Genomic DNA, 19,009 nt, shown 5'->3' on the forward strand with positions numbered 1-19,009 from the left:
GTAAACCTGAATTAACAATACATCTAATTTTTCACTTGTCTGCACAAGATCTAAAATTTTAGATATAAAATACATCTCCAATATAAATATTATTCTAACTTTGCAGAATAGAGAAGCCCTCTCTGAAGCTTTTAAAACTGTGCCTGTTCTCTTCCAACTGCTCATGAAAGTTTCCCAGTCTGGCAAACCATCTCAGTCTTTTGGCCTGACTGGTCATAGAAAGGAAAACTCTGTGGCTAGAAATGACAATTGGCTATTAGTTTTTTTATTACTTTTTTTTTTTTTAAACAGTCTAACAAGCTGCCTCTTGCCTATCAATTCAAACCTTTGCTCTTTGCACAGCACATCCACTAAAAACAAAACCCCCCCAAAAAAAGACTTTGGGTCAATTCTAGAATTCTTTTAATTTCTATTGTTGCAATTTAATGAAGCATTCCTCTGGCACATTGTGCTAAGAAGCCTGTGCAAATTCTGCCACAGATTTAAGCCACATCAGGCAGCAGAAACTGCTCTAGAAGACAAATATCCAAAATGAACAATTCTCTTTCCCTAAAGAATATATATGGGTCACCCCATATGAATTTAATTTAGATGGGGTATATTGACAGAGGATTTTAAGCTGCCTGTAACTAATTATGAGATTATGCCCATTATTCTGGTAGGTTTTGAGCAGCAACCAGTGTGCAGTTATAACTTAACACAAGTTAGGTATTTTGCTTTTTTTTTTAAAATATTTTTATTTTGTAGATCAACTGTGTGTAGATGGTGGTCCCGAAGTACCATGTAGAAATTCTTTTTCCTTACAATAAGCTGGAAGATCTTCTGCAGATAAACCTGGGGGGAAATGTAAACTCTCACTGTTCTCCCAAGGAATGGGAAGACTTGCAAGACACAGTGAGCTATAAGAGGACAGATTGCACCTTCACTCTAACAGTCCAGTCACTGAGATCTGCAGCTGGTAGCCAGGGCAAGCAGTTGGCTAACCAGGACTGTGTATTTCCCACAGCCCATACAGTTCTCATGCTGATACCCTGTTTGCTACAGCTCAAGACTAAACTACAGGCTTTCTTCAACATCAGAGGAAATATTTACATCAGGTTGAAGTTCTGCAGCTCTTCCCAGGCATAATAGCTCTGCAGTACCATTCTCCAGTGCCAGCTGGTTCTTGTTTCATGAGCCCAGAAGTGACTTTGTGGGGAAAGGCTGTTCCAGAAAATTGCTGTTCTTGAAGCCGCTCCACATCTTGCACAGTCACCAAAAGAGATCTGGAAATGCAAGCAGAGACAAGCAGTGGTAGTTACCATGGCTGCTCTCATGAATCATTCAACCAGGAATGCTTAGTGGTGTCATAGGAGCTGGCCTGAAAGCTGCTGCTGTTTGGCAATAGCACAGCAGACAAAATTGGCATGTTAGCAGCTGCCAGCACTGTGCCATATGGCAGAGTGTGGTGTTCATGCTGATCTGCTGGGAGCCTGAGAATCATATCACCTACTTTGAGGAATGGCAGGGAAGGTGTTGAGGGTCTGGGATGCTGATCACTAGATGCAAAAAGCAGTCAATTCTCCTTGACTTCTGCTGTTATGCCTGTATGCCAACAATCCAAGAAAAGCCTGACAAAGATGAGAGTGGGTTACCTGGCCATGTTGCTGTGCTTCTCCTCCTTCTCCCTCCCCTTTCTCCATGTCCTCTCATCATATGACTCTTAGTAAACACAGCTGTTAGTTTGGAGAGACCAGTTTGTACCAAGCACTTACAGCAAAGCCTTGTAGTAAATCTCTTTATCTAGACAAGCTTTTGGATAAATAAATTAATTGCTTGTGACTTTTTAAACCTGTGGTTTTCACAATTCATAGCAATAACATTTGAGGCTTTATTCATGGGTTCAACTGATCTCATTCTCTAGACTTAGGCCCTCTGACGTGATCATTTACATGTGCTGGCTTGTTTCTGTGTGTTTTGAGCTGTGCTCTGACACTGATTCTTGCCATTTCCTTAGGCAACAACATAGATAGATTTCTCTGTAATTTGCTTAGGACCTGAAAAACTGATGGTGATTGTATGATAGCAAATAAGATGTTTTCTGTCACTGAACTTCTCCTGTATACTAGAAATCTACGGTTCTTAAAACTAAAAATCTATTTAAGCTCTTGTCTTTCTCAGTATTAACTTGATGTGTGATCAGCACTCCCCAGAGCTGCATGTCTAAGAGTAGAGGCACTCTCAGGCACAGGCTAACAGACAACTTAGCCATGGTTCTTCTGGGTATTTTGGCATATTCTAGTGCCCCAGGAAGCCAGGTTATCACATGTGCTAAACCAGTAAAGAGCCTGTAAGATGGCAGCTATGACTGGGAGAGTTAGCTGTAAAAATATTTGTCTTTTTCCACAAAAGAGAAGAGTCTCTGTGGAATTGTTCTACCAATCTCCATCACTGTATTTCTTCTCCTCAACCTACAAGAGTTGTTCTGACCCACTTACCTTGTTTATACCCCTAAGCACCCACTAGTTAACTCCACTTGAAGCAGGAACATAATTTTTTTACAAGTCTTTCTTGCTTTCTTCCTCCTCTTTTTCTCCTTTCTTTGCTCCCTGCATCCTTTTGCTTCAACTAGTTTGGTCATCAGCAAGGTGCCAGGATTTGATGGGGCTTTGCCTCCAGCTCCTCATTCCCTACTTTCCTCATAGTACAACATCAGGGCGGAATCTGGTCTAGTGGTTAAAGTTTATACTCCTTCTTGGATGTGTAAGAGGATGCTGAATGTGATCATCCCCCTATGCTTGAAAACCAAATGGTGCTGATGAGTGGAGGGACTTAGGGAATTATAATTGGGAATCTGGTTGTCAAGTTCAGAATAAAATTGTGGGTGGAAAATTCCACTCAGATGCTGTAATTATGGCATCTATAAAAGTTTTTTGTCACACAGACTTTTTAACAGCAGAGTGCATGATCATAATGACTCTGTTGCTTAAAAAAAAGTTTATTTCTGTATGCAAAAAATCATATTTAAAAATGTTGCAGAAAGAGCTATTTTGCCCTCTACTCAATACATATTATGTCAATAAATAAAATTTTAAGTGGATAATAATCAGTAAAATGTTTGTAGAGGACAATGACATCCTATGGTAATAACTAATTCCAAAGGTAGATGTCCCTTAAAATAAAACTACTTTTTCTTTTTACAGTTGTAACAAAAATAGTATGTCTTTTGCTGCTAGCTGTAATAGAGGGTTAACCCTGCAAGGGTAACTGAAGTTCAAGTCAACAAAGTTTAACATAATAGTTGTTTGAAATTAATTTCTCACTCATTCAAATAACATTACCTGAATATCGATACTGTTCTATTTTGTACTAAAGTTTGCTTTTTTCCTCCCCAATTTTACATTAATAAGGGACGTATTTTCTTTAACAGTTGCAGAGAAGTCCCTTTTTCCCCACCTTCTCATACACAAAAATAACATATCTGTACTCAAACCAATAAAGAATGTGCTGTAGATAAATTCATACCATACCAATGGAGCGTAAGGATTCCATTAATGCTTTAGTGATATCATCAAGGAAGAAAAAGGCAAAATGGACTTTTACTCTGCTGGGTCTGTAATGAAGCAGTGTTGTAGAAGCTGCTGTCTTTTTTTTTCTTTTCTCCTGTAGGCATCAGATGGTATACTATGGAAGTTTTAAGAAAAAATAAATCCTGACATTTCCTTCTTTCTTTTCCTGTCTGTATTTTTTATTTTAAAGAACAGTCAGTTTCCTTTTGTTACTACTGTGATGTTCTTTTCCCTACTAACTCCAAGAGGGAGTCTGAAATGCAATATGGAAATTACTAATATGACAGAGAAATATGAGCTTTATGCTGTTGAAAAAGTGGATGTAGCAATATATCAGAGAAATTATTGAATGTTATCGGTCATAGCACAATTTATTATTTCACCAGTGTGCTGTGAAAAGTTGCTCAGCCAACTCAAAGCTTTCCTGTATTAGCACTGTCTGGGAATTTAACTGGTAGCAGTTTGCTAAATGCAAGCACAGTAATTATTTGCACATCAGGCCCTTGGATTCCTCCCTCCCCACCCCAGCCCGTCATCCTAACATACTGCACGTGCAGTAATTTGATTTACCTTTTTTACTTTGGACTTGGTGTGGTAAGGCTTTCACAGAGGAAAGATGGCTGAAAGATATAAGGGGGGGCTGAGAATTTGGAAACTGTCTGCTCTGCACTTTGTGTGTGCTCCCTGCCAAACTCACGTGCAACTCTCATTAATGCTAATGGGATTTAATACATGCTGCAAGAGGAAAATATCCTCATTTATTTTGCAGTGAATCGAGTGGTAGCAAAAGTGCTGTATTGACAACTCTGGAGCCCTCTATTTATCCACAGAACAGGCAGTGTCAGAATTAAGTTCCTCTTACAACCTGGTGTCTCAATCCTCTTCTGGAGGGACCTGTGAAGGAGAGCACAGCCACTGGCATTCTGCTACTCCTGACTGCACAGATAAGAATCTGGTAATGTAGACACCTCCACAGTAGCTGCCCAGCCAAGATTTCACTCACAATATACAACAATTTGGAGTTGCTTAGGTTAGGCTGTATTCACACATCTTTTTGGTGTGTGAATACATCAGTCAGAAACGACTTGGCACAACTGCCTGCTTGCCAAAGGCTCTGAAGAACTTAGCTGTAAGTAAAAAAATAAATGTGGGCTAGCTATGTAGTACACAAAGTCTTCTGCCACTTCTGTAGTACTTGGGCTGTTGTTGATGGTTGATCAATATAGTGCTGGCAAAGAACTGGAATCCCAGGCTTGAAATGCCGCTAGGAATAGACCATAAGTATTTCAACCCCTTGGCTAGAGACTTCAAGAAGGAAACAGGAAAACCAAGATAGATGACATGAAGGGAGGAGTCCAACATATGTGAACTCCTGCAGTAGGTTATGGGTGGGCTAGAAGGATGAACAATACAAATGAGCTCTTTCAAATCACAGAAATGGCCAGTTCTCACAGTTCTACATGTAAATATTTCAGACCAACATGCCTATGAGAGGAAAACTTTTCCTGTGATTTACTTGGACATTAGGTTGACTTTTAACTAGGGAGTTGCTCAGATAAGTCCTTTAAAATTGCTGTTGCCCTCAAACAATGCCACTAGATGTAGGTGACATAGCAGTGATGAGTTTTGTGTAATACATGGACTTCATTTTTCAGTATGATTGATAAGAATAACTTTGTGAGATGTCACCTGCTATATGTGACATGTGTGTATAATGGTCAGACAAAGCCATTCTATTGAAGCTTCTTGCAGGAATATATTGAGTTCAAAACGTATTTTGGAAAAAAAACTAAGGGGAAGTCCTTTATTAGAATCAAGAGAATATTGTGTTCTTTTGATTGTGAAATAAAATTAGGTAGACATAATTATATGTTATTTAACATGCTCAAAGTCAGAATTCAGAGAAAATTTGGGGTTCTATCAGAGAGAAAAATTTGAGTTGACTCACCTTTTAGTGGAAAGCTGTCTTGTTTATCTGTTATTTTCACTGTTATCCTGATTCAGCTAAACTTGATTGATGATGTTATTTCCATTAAATAGACAAGGAGGCTCACTTCAGCTTTCAAAAACAGCTGCCTCATACCCAACAATTAGCCAGGGTTGCACTACATTGTTTTTTTCTTTCACATCCTCTCCCTGTCAGCAGGGTTCTGGGTGGATTTTCTCTCTACCTGGCTGACCTTATACATCTTCCTTCTCCATCTTTGGTGTGATATAGAAAACACACTTCACCACAAGCAGATCTGTCTGTCTTCCAAATGGCAGCAATGTTGATTGTTTTTTAGAAACTTCCTATGCACTGGTGATAATAAAGAGTTTCAGAATTGAGCATTGTTGTTTTTTCTCCTTTGCATCAGAGGAGAAGGCTTTTAAGAGAATAAAACTTGCTGGGGAAGAAGAAATCAGAGCGTGTGTAATACCATCAAGCTTACTGAAAGTCAAGGTCTTATTGCTGATGTACATATTTTGACTTGACTGAGGTTCTAAAACATTCTGGACTTCTCAACTTAATTTTGGTCCTACCACCAAGGAATTCCTTGCTGAATGTGACTCCATGGACATGTCCCTTGTCTCAGTGCTCTGCCTTTTGCAGTGAAGATCTTTAGTTTCTCAGACTTCCATAACTCTGGTTGCCCATTACCCTCCTAAGAGCAGAGTAAATTTCTCTTTCTTCTTCCCAATCTTCCTCCTATTTTTCATTCTCCATCCCACTGGACAAAAGCACATGTCTCTGTGCAACGAGATGCAGAGAGCAATGACTGCTTGCTCTTCTACTCCTTGCACTACCCCACTGCTGAACCCCTTGAAAATTCCCTCTCTGTTTCAATTTTCTGGGCTTAAAACATTTGCTTACTGCATTGTCACTCCTCTTGGCTCCTCTTAAACCTTCATCATCCCCTTCTTGTCCAGTCAAAATGAAGTGGTCAACTGTGTCTTCCCAGCCAGCTGAAAATCATGGTTGCTGGATCTCAGCTTATTTTCAAGTTGCTGCACAAGCTGCTTCTCTCATGTTATAATTCACACCTTTTATTGCTTAGCCTCACCTGATGGTTTTGACTGTCCTGTTCTTTCTTTGTATCCTTGTTCTTTCAATAATGCCACATTGTTGTCTCATTTTAATCCACCTATCACTGGATTGTGTTTGACTTTTATAGTGGTTTTTTTGTTTGTTTGTTTTGTTTTGGGGGTTTTTTTGTTCTGTTTTGGCTTTTGTTTTTGTTTTGTTTTGTTGTTTTTTTTTTTTTGACCTCATGCTGGTGCCTATCTATGGAAAAATCTCTGAGTCCTATAATCTCATTCTAACAGATGTATGCTCTTTTCACCTTCAAGTGCTTAGTGTAAAATGGGCCTAATGGAACAAAAAGCTTGAGGTTTTATTTTGTCCAAGCTGTTGTCTCAAAAATGGACAGGAAAAAAACAAAAATTAAATCAGCTGGAAGTTAACACCATCCTTGGGAGCTCTGAAAGCATCTTGTAAAACCTATACCAAATATTGAGTAAATAATGGTTTAATCAGTTTCTCTTATTTTGTGTAATACCAAAGAAAGAGTTGATACCTAGGTAGTAGGTAAAAGATATTGAAAAAGGAAAATGATAATATAAAGCTAAGGTGTGTTTTGAAAGTTGAATATGAGCCTTTCCTTTACGTTTTCTTCCATAATGCTGCAGTTACTTGTTATTTGGGTCATTAAATCAACCTGCAGATGCCAGGAGGGGGACCTAATTCTAAAGCTTATGGTTTGATTTTTTTTTGAGGGCCACCTCACTTTGTAGTTGAACTGGACCTTTGCTGATACTAAAGATGATTACCTGCTGAGCTCTATCTCTAATATATAATTCAACAACAACAAAAAATTGTGCTTTCATTTGAGAAAGTGTGTGGTTGGCTTTTATAGATTTAGGCTGGTCACCACTGCCAGACCTGCTGGCTATGTGCCTTCTCATAAAAAAAAATTAATTGTTCTGCTTCTCAGTGAACAGAATTCAGACTTGTAGCATTTGAGGCTTGTTTGCTAGGCTTTTTAACTCAGCTAAACAGCTCACTTCTATTCAACAATTTATTTAATTAATGTTCATCTCATTAGTAGGGATCTATCTTAGCCATCTACCATTATACAGTAAATTGCTTTAATGAATTCTGTGATTCTCTCAAAATTTCCAATCAGATGAGAGGCTCTGCTAATGTAATAAGAAAGTACAGTTTTGGAGATTCATTAAATTTCATTTCTTATGAATTGTCTCTGGAAAAACTGAAAGAAGTGCAATGCTCAAAAGGGGCCCCTGGTAGACCAGCTTGTTATAGATGACCAGAAAGAACAAAGTTTAATTTGGCTTTGAAATTCATTAGTATACTGTTGATTTTTGGTTTGTTTTGAGGTGGTTTTGTTTGTTTGTTTTGTGCTGGTTTTTTTTTCCAGCTTTTGTTTATTTATAGCTTTGTATGAATGGGGGTCTACCACCAGTGTTATCATGGTCAAACTCCTTTTAAAATAGGCTGCCTGTGTCTGAATTTCCTCTTTAGCTTAATTCAAATGGTGGAAGATCATTTCAGATGGGTTTCAGAAAAAGTCCACAGAATATGTTTATTAAATTCAGTTGAAAAGTGATTTTACTTGCACTGTGTACTGGAAAGAACTGAACAACACAATAAAAAAAAGAATGCAGGATTGGTAATTTTCCACTTAATCATTTTTCCTGACTTTTTCATCTTCCCTGTCTAATTAAGGCTCCTCCACTTGAGTAACTATTCAACTTGATCAGAAAATCATTTGGAAAGCAATCAGAGCACTTATTGGAATAGAATAAAATATTTGGAATGGACTTAAAATGATCATTTAATCCAACTGATGATCACTTTGGGGCTGATCAAAAGTGAAAGCAAATTATTGAGGTCATTGTCCAAACACCTCTTAAACACTGAAAGGCTTGGAGTATTGACCACCTCTCTAGAAGCCCTGTTGCAGTACTGACCATCCTGTCAGTAAAGAAATGTCCTAATGTTGAGTCTAAATCTTCCCTGACCTGGCTTTGAAACATTCCAATGTGTATGATCAGTGGACACCAGGAAGAAGAGATTAGCACCCCCCTCTCTATTTATCCTCCTCAGTGGGAGGGAAGCTGTTCTCAAACTATTTGAGGAAAAGAAAATAGCTAAGATAATCTGTTTCTTCATCCTCTTTTATGGAAAATGAAACAAATGCTTGATTTTTTTTTTTTCTTTTAGCATTTATTTTCCTTTATATTCTTTACAGAAAAGGTAGACTTGTGTTGCTAACCTGTACTGGAGTGGTGGTTAGGGCAGATCATGCATTATTTGAATAATAACTATGACAAAGAGCTCAGTATCTGATTGTCAACCATTACTTCAGCCACAGCTTCCACCTGGTTGAGACCTCTAAATCTTAGAGGTGTCTTCTGCTCCACAGATACTTGCCCAATTTTCTGCCCCTGGAAAAAAGCTGTGCTGCTCCTCAGCCTCTGCTGTCAATTATTGCTGTGTTCTGATACATGCAGTTTAATTTTCAGAAAACTTGAGAACACCCTTTATTTTAGGGGCTTTAGTGTCTACATACTTCTTATGTCTTATTGTCTAGATACTTTTTAATATGCAAATATCCTTCAGTCATCTTTGACTAGGGGAGGTTTTTAAGTCTTTATATGAATAGTTGTAAAGATGCTGAAGCAAATGTAGCATCCTTTGCATTAATAGGCACAAAACGACAAGGTGTCCCTTCCCTGAGGGGAAAAGCACCCAACATGGCAAACTCAGTGATCACTAGACAATGCCATTTGGAGCTGTTTCAATGTAATGAATCAACAAAGTATTTTTTTTTTATGCTGCCAACAAAATTGGCAGTTCTGCTTTTACTCTTCTGTCTCTTTGTTACCCAGTGTCTTCCTCAGAGCCTTGAAGCTCACTCATCCTCTGGAAGGTGACTGTGAAAAAGCAACAGCTCAAAATATTTGCTTTTTGGTGTGTGCAGAAACATGCAGCTGCTGCAGTGTCCAAAACAAAGTCTTCAGTGCTTTTCTCCTCTTGTCAGCATCACAGTGCTGATATGGAGGCAAAGAGAAATAGGAGTGTGCTTTCGAGTGGCATCAGTGAAAACAATTATTTGGCCACAGTCTAGTTACTCTTGCACAGCCCTGGGAACCTGGAGTGCTGCCCAGGTGTTTTCACAAACAAAGTGAGGTGTGTCATGGAAAAGAAGCTGCTCTTCAATGCCCAGCTCCCAGGCTACCTTTGCAGGGCCCTGTAACATTTGGGGTGCACCTCACTGAGAAGGGATAAACTCCTCTGCACCTTTGTCAAAGCCAAAGGATAGTAACTTTCCCAGGAAAAAGAGGATGTGTTTTACAGCCAAATTCCCCATAAGCACGACCCTCTTTTCCTGCAGGAGTCAAGGATTTATGAGTCTGCCTGGATTATGCATGTTTTTTTAGATGCTGGATTTCTTGTGTAGAAAGTATAGGGGTGAGTCAAACAATTGAACTTTTTTCCTGTCCTCTCCCTCTCTCCCTTTCTTTAAGCTCTTTGATAGTCCTCATTCATAGGGCAGTAGAATGATGTTCCAATAATTTCCCTTCAGCAGCAGGAGACACACTGCTGTATATTATGCCCTTTAGCTAAAAGAAAAATTGATTCTGTCATGTATTCATTTATATCTCATCTATTTTTTTTCCAAGGAAATTTTTTAAACTTTTCTTGTGAGGCTGAGATAGAAAATAATAAACTATTGAGATATATGACATGATTCTCTCATCTTGGGAAGATTGTCCATCTTGAGAAACAGGAAATTCAGAAGCAAAGCTAAACAGTGGTTAGAACTCCAGGCAGGTAATCAAGCCATCTGGCTTCTATTCCTGAATTGTCCTGTGTGATGTTAGCCATCTCAATTAAAGTCTGTTTTCTCAGCTTTCAATGTGAAGAATTGTGATAATAGTTAGTTTGCCTCACCAAAGTGAAAAAAAAAAAATATAAAATGATGCTGCACATACAGTTTATATCACTGAGCATCCTCTAAGTTCTGTAGAAAACCAGATGCAGGCAGTATTATAGTGATATAGGTGGTCCAAAACATTGTTTTAATGGTGTTCCTATAATAAGGAAATAAGTAACAGTGTCTTTCAAGTCAAAGCAATCATTGGTTGTTGAACACTGAGTAGCTTCCTACGTAAAAAAAAAAAAAAAAAAGGAACTAAATTAAATAAAATAGGAAAAAAAGGGAACAAAATTAAATAAAATAGAATGAAAAATTTTCACTTTCTTACATTATGCAATACAGAAAAATCAAATACTTTGAGTCAAAAAAATCTGGGTTTGGTTGGAGTTTTTTTATTATATTTTGGGGGTTTTTTGCAAATGAAAGAATACTTTTTTGGTGTGGTGACTTTTAGCTCAGATTTAGCTTCAGATAAATTTAAAAATCCATTTTGAGGTGACTTTTTTTTTTTTCAACTTTTTTTTCACATGCTGATTTTGTCTTATCAATAGCAGGTCTGTAGCTCTGTAGTTATCAAGGTCCTTTTCCTGAGAATATACGCTGTCCTTGAGCCCCAGTCCTGATTGAGAAACATTGCTAAAATTGTTACTACCAAATCTATAATTTTGATTTTCCTGTTGTTTTGGTTTTTTTTTTCCTTTTCAGATGTAGGTATCTATGTTCCTGCTTTTTGGTTTGTGAAGGTGAAGGGCTCACTGTACCAGTTTGCTCTGAGTTAAAAACTTTATTTCTAAGCATTTCGCATTAAATTCCCCAGTCATTATCATAAATCAAAAATGAGGCAAATATATGTAGGTTTTTTTACCATATTTGCATTGCATTAGTTGTAAAGAGTATTTACAATCATTTTGTGCTCTGTCAGAGAAAAACACTACTGGAGACTTGAAGCTGAGAAAATTATTTTGGAAATTCTGAAGCAAAGTTAATCAGAATAGGCAAAATTATTAGTACCTATCTACTTTTCAGAAGCAATATTTAGGTGGAAAATCTAACCAAACTCAGAAAATTTGGAGCTGCCAACACTGTCAGAGTTCAGTAGTAATTTGTAAGAGTGATGTCTCATGTTCCATTCCCCTTGGTAGTTTAGACGAATTGCCTTTCCTGGGATTCCACACAGCCTCTTGTCATGTGAAAGAGAAATCTGAAATCATGGGAGTTCCACATCATTGCCCACCATGGGAAGTTGTAGTCTGGGTAAAATCCAGTCCAGTCTGTCTGATCAATGTCAAGCAGACACACCCCTTGCAAAATCAAGATTCACTTAAGGGAAAAACTCTCAACCCCGAAAACGCTACAACCGTATTTTCGTTAACCATTTTTCAGTGGTGAATTTTCATCCTCTACAGCATGGAATAAATGGATGAACATGTAGAGAAAGCACCAAGAATATTTTTGTGTGTGAATACATGGACAAACACATGTTTTCCTAAAATAGGACTCTTTTTGTTGTAACAACAGAGTTAGTATTGCTGCTGAGAGGGGAAATTTCCCTGATACAGAGGCAAATTCTTTTTCCGGAATGGGTTCCATCCTCTTATCTTATACCAGGAACATGTGTGTCTCCCTGACTGAGGATCTTCAGTCACCTTTTTTTTTTTTTTTTTTGTATTATTACTTTTTCTAATAGTAGCACTTCATGTTACCTATGAAGAAAAGTGAACCAAGTTTTTTTCAAGAACATATGTTTGATTATTTTATCTTAGCATGTTAAACTTTAAAAGGCATTTTAGAATTAATTCATTGTGGAACCCTGGGGGTAAGAACCACATGTCACAGGTAACCAAATTAGAAGTCCATGGGTTATGAGATCACAACTCCCTAGAGAAATATTTAGCGGTATGTTTACTTAATATCAAACAGCATGTGAAGTTTATTTATTAATATGCCTGCAGGTTTCTCTCTAATCCCACTTCTCAAAGATGCTCACACATAGATAGGAAAGCCAGGAGGGGGTGAATTGCCCTGGTACTATTTCCATCTAATAGAATAAAGTATCTTTTAAAGAAAAAAGTTAAGAGTACAGCACATACCTTACTGACTTTGACCAAATCACAAGTTCTGTTTTACACGGAAGCCCGTTGTGTCCTGTTTACAAAAAGTAAAAAAGTGTGTGCACAGCAACTTCCTCTTGGGGTTATGAATCTTTAAGTAAGAAGAAAATTTATTTTTTTAACATAGTCAGAAGGGCAATTTCTCTCAGCTAAGCAATGAGACAGACATTCACCCGTCCTTCCTCGTGCCATGCTGCAGTAATAGAGCTTAGTGGAAGGAATTCTGTAGGAATTCTTCCTGTTAACAGTGAGGGAGCTCTGGTCACCACTCACTGGTATCCAAGTCAGAGCTAGCAAAGGGAGCTTGGCTCACCCTGTGCTGAGGGGCCAGGCACTGCCTCTACCCCCTCTACCTCATGGAAGTCACCCAGAGCCCTGACAGATTCAGAAGTCTGTTCTGCACGGGGCTGGGGAGGTGCAAAATATATCTGTATCAGGGGATCTTGACTGTACTTCCAGATTTGCCACTACCCCACTGATTTTTATGTGTGTCTCTGCATCACAGGAGCACTGACATTTACCTCCTTAATGAAGCATTTTGAGATTTACTAACAAAATTTTTATGTAAGAATGAGAGGTATTAGCTAGTTTATCACATTTCTGAAGTACTAAAAAGGATCACTTCTTTGTGTTTGCCACAGCCATTTTAGCCTTCTTGATCATTTAGTGTCCTATTTATACACCAGATAAAACATTAGATCAAGGCACCACTGAAAAAAATATTGCATCAATTCCATCCCTCTTTTCCTGTTCAATCTGTGCAGCACATCACTACCTTAAATGTTAATAGGCAACTGCCTGGATTTCCTCGGAGTTTATAATTATTAAGCTCATAATAGACCTGAAAATTAAAGGCAAGAGAGGTATTTTTATGTTCTTGTTAAAATGTCAAAGCTTCAGAAAGTTTTACAAAATGCTGAGCTCTTTCTGTCTTCTGTGTCAAGGGCTATTACCAGGGTAGGTGCTGAGACAATCTGGACACCTGCAATCTCCAGACAGATTCCATCAAGCTCCTATCTGTTAGAAGCTGCAGTGCTTGCATTTGGATTCGATATCTAACAATAATGTGGTATTTTATAAACATTAGTGGGCTTGATTTTGCACTGGTCAGCAGAGGTAAAAAATAGGTACTTTTGGAAAACAAATAAAAAAGGAATTGGAACTGTCTCAATAAATAGTGCAAATTGTAAATTTCCCGAAGATGCAGGTTTTTTTCTCGAGCATAAGAAAATAAAGCTGGCAATTACAATATTGAGGAATTGTACAAGCTACTTCTGCAGTTAAGGCCTCATATTTACTTGACAAAATCTTTATATTATTATGTAGAGCATTGCATGCTTTTAACATATAGAATTGCAATGTCTGCTTTCTTTTGCATCAGAAAAAAATCACCTGCTACCTCTGTAAATGGAGTAAACACAAGAATTTTTTGACTCTTTATGTCAGTGATGATCTTAATGCTGCTGTTGATACTGCTTCAAAGGACTAAGAGGAATACTCCTGTTAGAAAAAGTATAGAAACTTGACTGAAATCTGGAAACTGATTTTTTGGGAGTCCCTTTCAAAGTCTTTTGCTTGGTATGACCTTGATGGAGGAATATGCTCCCTCTCTTTCCTGAGACTAGAGATTAGTTCCCCAAACCAAAAATGTAGGTAATGCCGACGTTCTGGAACGTGATTTCAAGGAATGCAGTAACTTGTGTCTCTGAAACCCCATTCTGATGAAAAATATCATAACCCTATTGCTGAACACCTGTTTCAGAGTGCCACTTTAGCAAGGCAGCTCAGTGAATGGTGATGTTTAACATATTCCACATTACTCCAACTACGGAACTTGGTTTCAAACAATTTTGTCTTTCACCCAAAAATACTCTGTAAGTGACAAATACATGTTTTTGAGATGGGTATTAATAACCAGACAGATATAGCCATGATTAGGTATTTGAAGAGGTGACCTGCTTTTCAGAAGAGTCAGACACATTTTCTTTGGAAGCCTGTGGCTGCTGAGAGCATTTTGAATGTTCAAACTCAGTAAGTGCCAATGCACATTAATTTGAAGTAGGATTTGTTCAAGTGTAATTGTAGAGTAAAATGTGGTAGAATTACCATCTGTAACCTAGCTATTATAGTGTAAAAAGTTTCAGACTACATGTATAAGAGAAAATGCCCATTCCTTCACAATGCTAACAGCTCATCTTGTCACACAAATCTGGTTTAATTTTTATGCTTTTGCTGTTGTCTTTGTAGTGTGCCTACCCACTCTGTGAATTATATATTTTTTAATATTCTCTCTTTATAAGTTGTGATTCTTTAGTTGTCTGAGTTGTAATGAGTTTGCAGGGGTTTGCAAATCTATCTTGCAATGATTATTGATCATTGTGCCCCTTGCACAGTTTTCATTATTAGGTAAAGTGTGGTTTCAATAAAGGAAGCCCTTATGAAGTGAGGAAAAGGGCATGCAGCATCCACACAGATCTGCTTCATAAGTAAATGAAGTGCCTCCAAAGTCTTCCTCTTCCTCCACTAAAGCAGAGTCCAGTTGGTGCTATGGTTGACCAAGTTTCTATTTATTTTGTGAATATTCTGTAAAAGAACATGGGGCTGTGTACTTGCTCTTACCTAGCTCATATCTACCCAACAAAAAAAGGGCTTCTTGCCAGACACTTTTCCTGCTGCGTTACAGCCTGTGGTGTCACAGGCAGTTTTGGGTTGAGGATGTGGACTAAGGTGATATTAACTTAGGTGGCTTCTGAACACACAGGTCACAGACAGCAAGGACAATTCAGAAGACCGACTGACCATCATCTTTCAATTGCTGGTGTGGCTGCAATTCAATCTATTGCTTGCTTTGAATCTGCACAGAAGATGGAATTATGAGCTGCACCTCAGACTGGTATAGCTGCATTGCATCAGCGTCTGAGGAGTTAGAAAGAAAACCTATTATTCACAATGAATTAAATTTCTAATGAAGGCAAAAAGCTCAGTCTTAAGCAGAAACAATTTAGAATTTCTTTTGTGAAGGAGATAGGAGAGCTCCTTTTATCTTTTGTTTATACGTTACCTAGACCTACCACCATGTCATGTGTGATCTATGATAGATGCTTTTGCTTTAGAAAAATACCTTAAAGATCTTAAAACTATATTTGAGCTTGTACATGCAGACAACCTTAGCTTGCAAATAGAATCTGTCTCAAGGAACTTTCAGCACAGTTTCCATCTGTCAAGCGCTGGTATTAAGGCCCCTTAGATGTTCTGGAATTTCCATTTCCATGGGAGATTTCAGCATTTCTGAAATAGTACAAGAATTTTACTTTATTTTACTTCTTTAGGCTGGAAACCCTAAAATAGATACTGATCTGGTACTTTTCCATTATAGCATACACTCACAAGGAGATCTGGAGTTCAGCAGTCTAATCCCTCTTTTTAATCCAGATGAATTCATTCTCCTGAAATACATCTGAATCATACAATTCCTATGACAAACCAATAAGCTCTTCCTTGCTAGGCAATCTATGTTGCACAAAAACATAGATGAAGATGGAGAGCATCAGGAAGGTCATCCTCCAGTGTTAGTTCAATATTGGTCCAAACATAGATTTCTTCTTCTCTCTGCGATATTTCTGTGGTACAATTTTTCTCAGACATTTTGGTGATTTAGTTGGCAACAAATGAACATCAGTTCTCTCCCCTTACACAAGTGAATGGTTTCCCTTGAATGAGTTGTTCTCCAGATACAAGGATGCAGTAGAGAAATGTACAAATACTACAGAACCTAAAAGTCGGGGGGTTTTCTTTTTTTTTTATAGCTTGCTGCAGGTATTATGGACCATATACTGATACACTTCTTCACTACTGAAATATCCTTAACAGTCCAAAACCATCACACTGACTTCACAGTGACTGTGTGCTGGGAGTAGGCATTACAGGCTGAAAATGGCTTTTTGGATGAGATGTTGTAGTGAATTAATATTTCAAAGCAGCAGCAATATATAGCATGATAAGAGAGGCTTTACTCTTTAAATAAGACAGTTGGAGAGTACCATCATTAGCCTGAATCGCACAAATTAACGTGGCATCCCATAACTACTGGTGTATGGAAGCTTTATTTATCAGGTATTTGTAAGTCTAATATTTTATTACTTTATTTTTTTAAGCATCCACAAGCTTTGCAGGTAATGGTGATATCTTTTCTTGAAGTGAGTGACAAAGTTGGAGGAACTTATACTGAAATAGAAAAAAATATTTTTCTCAACAAATCTGTTGACGAATTGATTAATTCTTCCTACAAAGCTCATCAGAGATATGACAGCACTACTACTGTTTTAATTGTATCAGTCTAAAACCTGTCCTGCCAAACGTGTTGTCAGATTCCAAATATTTGATATTTGGTTGAAAAGAAGTCTGTTAAGTCAAGTCATTTCCAAGTGAAGGAGCTTTAACAATGATTTGTGTTACATTTCACATACTTTCAGTCTTTGTGTTACAAAAGCCCTGCTTTGTTCTACCAAAACTGTTAAGAATTGCATGACAAATTGCTGGGGGTTTTGAAATTAGCTGGTGAATAAGCAAAATTTCAAAAGAAGATATTTTGCTTTATAGCAAATGCTTTGTAAGTTTATTTGCCAAGTGTAGTTAAGCTGTAATTATTTATGATAAAGCGTTATGCAAGACTTAACTGAACATTCCTCAGTGTAGTTTGCACAATTCAGAAGCGAGATAGTGGAATTACCTCCTACTGTTCTCAGTTGTAGTTGCACACATTTATTCTATGCCTGCTTTAGTTTTTAAGGTATTAGTGACTACAGCACTCTGCTGTTAAATTCAGATATTCAAATGGAAACTGAGTCTGTTGTTCATAAAAGAAGGCAAGGTTTACAAATGTTATTGCATGCAAAGTACTTATTCTATATGGTGATAATTGTTAATAGGTGTGACATAGGAAATACGTATTAGTGCAGCATGTATAATTCTAAATAATTTAGCTGAAGTGTAGTAATTACAACTTTAGGGTGAAATTTGTCCAGATTTGTAGCAGAACTGATAGGAAGCTACCCTATCTAGTGATCTTCCCAAATATTTCTGCTTAGAAAATAAAAATGTGAGGTTTGGATGTCTAAACACAAATGTCTAATGCTATTTTAGGTGCTACAGGCCACAAAGGATGTGTATGAGGGATGGCATATGCCCTAGCCACAAATGGAGACCTATGTCCTTTCAGACTGGTGGTCGAGGGATTTGTAGGGCACCCTCAAGTGACTAAAGTGGTGCTAGAACCAGGCGTAGGCAGTTGAGTCCAAACTTCTGACTGTGTTTAACACAGCAGGCATCTTAAAGGTGGGCTCTTAAGCACCAGATCTCTTCAATGAAATATTTGCCTGCCTGTGTAACAAGTGTTTGGAAAAAAAGTGCAACTTAGTTTTGAAATAGATATATTTACCTGATTTTTATACGCTTAGTCCAAATTCTTACAATACCTGCATTTATATTAATTTACAATTTCATGTGAAGGAAGCTGATTTGTGACTTATTTTTTTTTCCCCCAATTTATTTTATTCACCTTTGATTAGCACCAAAGGGTTGATGACTCTGGGTTGGGCATGAACTCTTCACCCTTGGGAGGCTCTCCTTGCAGGAAGCATGGTGTACGTTTTGCGCCTCGATTATCCTTCCCTTATCCAGTAGAAAGGCAAATTTATTTGGCCTTCTTTAAAATGTAGTTAAGGCAAGATAAGTAAGTAATATGGTTTTCCAAAGTCTGTGTGTGTAATGGATTGTAACCGAGGTCCCCCGACACCAAGTTTGTGGCTTAACCACAAGACCATTGTCTTCTGTTAAAGAAATGTTAAACTCGGAGTAGTGAAGGACTCTATAAGCTTTATTAGCTTTCAAAGTCTGGTTTAATGAGCTGTGGTGTCTGATTTTTTTTAGTAAAGGGGAAGGCACCATGGAGGAGCCTGGAAAGCTGTGAGATGTGAGTTAAACACTGCTTTTCTTTCATTTTGTATTAGTGGGTAGAAATGGTTAAATGAGATGCTAATTTGAGGAAAAGGATTTCCTCAAGCATTTTTCACCTCTCTCTCTCTCTCTCTCTCCATCCTGTATCTGTCTTGCTGACCACTGGGCAATCAATATTCTCACAATAAGTACTAGAAGTCTAGGGTATTGGAATAAAAAAATTTGTAAAAGATAAGGAAAATGTCCTTATTATTGCAGCTGATCATTATCCATTATTAATATCAGAGACTTTCTTATAGGCACTGAGAGTTTCTACTTAAGGTCTAGGGTTTGATGACTGCTCTCTTCAGTCCTCTTAGTTTCACCAACTTGAGCAGAGTTGTTCTACCTCAGAAGTCAGAGGAGTCCATGAGGAGACACAAATGACTGAGAGCTGGCACAGTTTACTTGC

Source organism: Pseudopipra pipra, chromosome 5 (genome assembly GCF_036250125.1).
Source record: "Pseudopipra pipra isolate bDixPip1 chromosome 5, bDixPip1.hap1, whole genome shotgun sequence".
Taxonomy (NCBI): domain Eukaryota; kingdom Metazoa; phylum Chordata; class Aves; order Passeriformes; family Pipridae; genus Pseudopipra; species Pseudopipra pipra.